The sequence below is a fragment of the Grampus griseus genome (genome assembly GCF_964374135.1).
Source record: "Grampus griseus genome assembly, chromosome: 5".
Classification (NCBI taxonomy): Eukaryota; Metazoa; Chordata; class Mammalia; order Artiodactyla; family Delphinidae; genus Grampus; species Grampus griseus.
In genome coordinates, this window is record NC_138998.1 from 141,993,004 (window position 1) to 141,997,982 (window position 4,979).

Below are 4,979 nucleotides of genomic sequence, written 5' to 3' on the forward strand. Positions count from 1 at the left end.
TCAGTCTCTGGAAAGCAGGGCCTCTGGAACCTTCTAAAGAGGGTGGGCGGGCTGGTGGTTGGTAGCCCCCCACCTGCACACATGGGTCTGGGGGCCTCCTCTGGGCTCTGGGCTGAGCCCGGTCTCAGGGACACGGGCCCTCTGGGGCCGCACCCTCATCCCAGGACCAGCAGCCCCTGTCCATGTGATGAGCTGAGCCCCTCCATCCTGCGGGGTGACCTGGGCCCCCCAACCGCGTCCTGAGGGGTGACAGGCCTGGCTTCCCCCCCCTTCTTGGGAGGACTTCTGAGCCTGGTTCTTGGGCCCCAAGTCTGACCCGGAACGTTCCCCCCGACTCAGCCTGGGGTCTCAGCAGCACAGCCGAGGATCCTGGGGCAGGTGGCTGAGGGCAGGCGGCCCTCGCTCCGCAGTGGCGCCGGCACCAGGGTCCTCGGGAGCACGAACTGGATGTTGACCTCGTGGTCTGTGCTTTGCAGGTCCCTGTCACCCCTGCACAGGTTGCCCATCCACGTGTGTTCCCACTGCAGTCACCTGGGCCCTTCATCCAGGGCTGCTCTGCCTGCACTCCTGCTCTTGGCACCCTTAGAGGTCAGGACGAGGTTCTGGGACCCAGGAGGTTTTGTGGGGAGGCCCACAGGCCAAGTTGGGGGTCCCCGGGTGGGCGGGGGTCTCCCTGTCGGGCCCAGGCTGGGGCCCAGCGTCTCAGGCTGCCTTCGTGTGCCCACAGACCCCGGCAGGGAGCCTCGGTGACTCCTGGGCACCGCAGGCCTGGCTGGGCTGACCTGTGCTGGGGGCCCACGCCAGCCTCACTGTGTTGCCGAGAGCCTGGGGGCTCCTGGGTGCCCATTTCTGGAGCTGGGGCCCCTCCGGTCTGCTTTGCCAGCCCTGGGGCAGGCCAAGGGGGGACAGTCCCCTAGCGGTCTGAGCCTCTGTCTCAAAAGACCAGGGGCAAGTTTCCAGGGCCCAGAAACCTGAGTGTGCATGTGTGCGTGTGTGCGTGTGTGCATATGTGAGCGTGCCTGTGTGTGTGTGTGTGTGTGCACGTGCACACCTATGTGCCTACATGTACGTGTGCATATGCGCCTATACACGAGCGGGAGGCTGGAGCTCAGGGGTGGCGTCTCCCTTGGGGGTGACCCTGGCTGGTGGCAGCCGTGTCCCCTCTGTCCTCACCACACGCCAGCCCCAGCCAGGATGCCACGCTGACCCAGGCACTGCCCAGTGCCAGCCTCGCCCTCGCCTGGCTCCGCTTGAGCCCTGTGGTGCTGGGGCCAGGCCCTCCCAGGGTGCCCAATGCCCAGCCTGGGGAAGGCGGGAGGAGCGCTGGAAGGCTGCTTTTCCAGGGTTTCCGGGTTGGTTTGGCTGAAATGTGCATTGTTTGCGGATGCCTCAGCAGCCGCGAAGGACCTGGCCCCGTGCTGGCCTCCGACGTGCCCTCCAGGGCTGCCGCCTGCCTTCCGGGCACTCAGCCCTCCCCAGGGCGTCCCACGCGGGGCACACAGGAGACTGCCTGCCAGGCTGGAAGGACGTCTGCGGCGCCACCGGCCGCCTGTCCAGCAGCTGGGAGGCCCAGGCAGAGGCTGCGGCAGCTGCAGAAGGGCCAAGGTGTCCGGGCCCAGTCCCTGCCCTGCTTCTCCCTCCCTGTCGCCCCCCTTCCTCTTCTCAGCCAGCGCCTGGGCTCCCCAAGCAAGAGGGGGCTCCCCTTTCGGCCGGGTTTGGTCTCAGCTGGATCTCGGCCCTTCTGAGCTGCCTGTTGGTAGAATCCCAGTGGCAGCAGGAGGGTGTCTGCTGCCCCTAGTCTCTGAGCTCAGGGAGGGAAGGCCCATGGCCTCCTTATCCCTGATCCGGGGATGCCTGGAGCAGGGTGAGGTGGGGCGCCAAGGTCACCGGATTAGGGCAGGCCCACCAGGACACTGCCTTCTGTTAACTCAGAGTCACCTGATTAGGGGCCTTAACTGCAGCTGTGCAGCCCCTGCACCTTGGCCATATATCCATCACGTTCACGACTGGCCCCCCATTTGGGGGTGAGGATCTGGTAGGGTGTACACGCCAGGGGGCTGGGACCTGGGGCCACCTCAGAATCCTGCCTCCCGCCACAGACAACAAGACTGGGCCTCAACTGCAGGAAAGCATGTGTGCAACAGTTTCTCAGAACGGGATGGGGGTGGGATGTGAGGCCAAGGGCGTGTTTCAGGGGACATGGCTGGGGAAGGAAGGTGCTGCAGGCCCAGGAACGGGGTGAGCCAGGGACCGGGCATCACTCTCGAGCTCCCTGAGACCAGGACAGGGCTCTGGGAGGGGCCGGGTGGGGTCTGCTGCGCACTGGGGTGTGGTCTGGAGAGCAGGGGTGATGACCCCCCTGCCTTGGGAAGCAGCTGGATCCCCATGATTCCTGCAACCCCCCCTCAGCCCCACTGGTCTAGGGCCACCCGACTGAGCAGGCTGGGGAGGGCTTGAACCCTGAGCCCCTCTCAACCCTAGCAGCACCCCCGAGGCCCAGGACTGTCCTGGAGGGCAGCTCCCCCGAGGCCATGGCCCCCTCCCTGAGCCTGGTGCCCACCGGGGAGGATGCCAGGCAGCCTCTGGGACGCAGGTGACCACAAACGCATCGTTTTTCTGTCTCAGCGTTCTTGCATTCTGTCTCGCTAGGCGGAGACTATAATTTTAGGCCCTGGCAAACACTGCAATTCCTGTGAGCTTTCCGGGGAACACAGCCCACGAGTCAGCCTTGCGGAGGTGATGGAACTTTGAGAGCGTCCACCAAAGTAGACGCTTGTGCAGCAGGTTCAGCTAGAGCCCTGCTCCGTAATTCTGCCGGTGGCAGGGCTCGGCAGGTGCTGGAGAGCATCGAAGACCACCCCAGAGGCTCCTGCGCAGGTGCACTCACGACAGGACTGTGGGAGGGGCCTCCCCTGAGGGCCTAAATGCAGGGGGGTGGGGGAGGCCCTCGGACACTGTCCCAGACCCTGGACAGTCCGGCCAGGGGACATCAAGGCAACATGCAGTGTGTTTGTCTCAGTCTGATGGTTGAGTCGGGCCGCTCACCTGTCAGGGCTGCTCACCTGTCAGAGTGCTCACCTGGTGAGGTGCTCACCTGTCAGCAGTCCCGCCCATTGGGCACGTGGGGACGGTACAGTGACACCGCACTGGCTTGCCTACTTGTCGTCATCCTGAGGAAGGGTTTACGCAGGTGCTACACCCCTGGCCTGGCTAAGGTTCATAGGTTTGTCTCTTCCAGCCCTGCCCTGCCCACCAGTCCCTGCAGAGGGGGCAGGGCACGTGTCAGGCCCCTCAGACAAGCTGTGGCCACCCCCCTCCCTCATGTGAGGCTGTGACGGGCAGCTGTGCCCTTTACGTAGAAATAGCAAAAAGTGACAGCCCTGCAAGAGGAGAAAGACGCCGACTTCCCAGGGACGAGGCCCCGTGTTGAACAGGGATGAAGACACTCAGGTCGGCGACAGCAGGACACAGACCAAGCTCGGGCTCCTGTGTGCCCACGCCGTCCTGGCTGGCTGAGCGGCCGCAGGAGCGCAGGGCAGGCACAGCTCATACTGGCGGCGCTGCTGGCCTCACTCAGCCAGGCCACTGTTCGCATCCACTCCTAGCCGGGCCAGCGCTCTTCCTCGGCCCGAGAAGATCCGATGCTCGCCACGGTGGCATCCCGCTCGGCGTCCCCAGGTGCTCCCACACCCTGGCGGGGCGTCTCAGGACCACAGGCTCCCCAGGAAGACAACGGAGCCCGTGTCCATTCACAGCGCCCTGGAGAACCACTGTCCTCAGGGGATGCTGGCAGCCAGGACCCCTTGTTTCTTGTCTAATTTCCCAACTGATTTGACGGGGGCCCCGTGAGCATCCCAGAGGCCCCACGAACGCTTCCCAGAGGACATGACCAACAGAGGGAAGCCCCAGTGTCCTCCTGCAAACAGGGCAGCCCTGGGCTCAAGGACAGGGCGGGTAAGCGGCCCCTGCAAGGCTCCTCTCCACTCCCGCTCCTCCTGAAACTTGCCCCCAGTCAGCACGATCAGAGGGCGCCCCCACTGTGTCCTCCCCAGAACTCGGGGCTCACCTCCTGACCCACTGCGGGGTCGGGGGAGCAGGCTGAGGGAGGAGGGTCTGCAGCTCAGCAAACGGGGGGGCGCTCGGGGTCCCCACCCACCCAGCGGCCGGGAGACGGGGTGTCGCCTCCACGTGGGAGGCTCTGGCTGCGCTGCAGCCTGGCCCAGCGCCCCACGTCAGGTCAGGACCCAGATCTCGGGCCTGTCCTGCCACGAGTGTTGGACGCTGCGTGCAGCACAGGGGCTGCTGGCGCAGGTGACCCAGTGGTGGGGTCCGAGATGCAGAGTGACCGCCCTCGTTCCTGGGCAGCAGCTCCGTGGGGAGCACACAGTGCGTCTGGCCCACCTCTGGCTGCACTGACCAGCGTTTCAGACGAGCGATGTGTCCTCTTGGGTCTCAGCCCTTTCCTCCTTAAACGGGGGCCAACAGGACAAACACACAGGCCGTAATGCCAGCACCTGCTTTGCTCCGAAACCCCACCTTCAGGGTTACCTGGGGCGAAGTTCAGAGCTGGGACTATGACGTGCCCAGAAAGACCGGCGGCCTGGGATCCAGGCCAGGGGTGGACGCGCTTCGTCCTCGGTCCAGATCGAGGGCTTCAGACGGGCACCGAGGAAGCAGGTGGCCGGGAGTGGGAGCCGGTGAGCTGACAGGAGGCTCTGACTAGGGGGTGGCGAAGGTGGGATGCGGGGGGAGCTGAAGAGTCAAGGGGCTGAGGCGGGCAGCTCACCCCGACCGGGGTCTGAGTCGAGGGTCCCTGACTTAGGCGAACCAGATCGTGGGGCAGGGGAAGTGGGTGTGAGCCGTGCCTCGCGGGTGAGGAGAGGGAGGGTGTTAATGCAACATGAGCACACACAGCTTGTTCTAACCAGGACGGGGCTTTATTGAAGACATCCAGCGTCCCGTAACACGAGAGAAGGCAC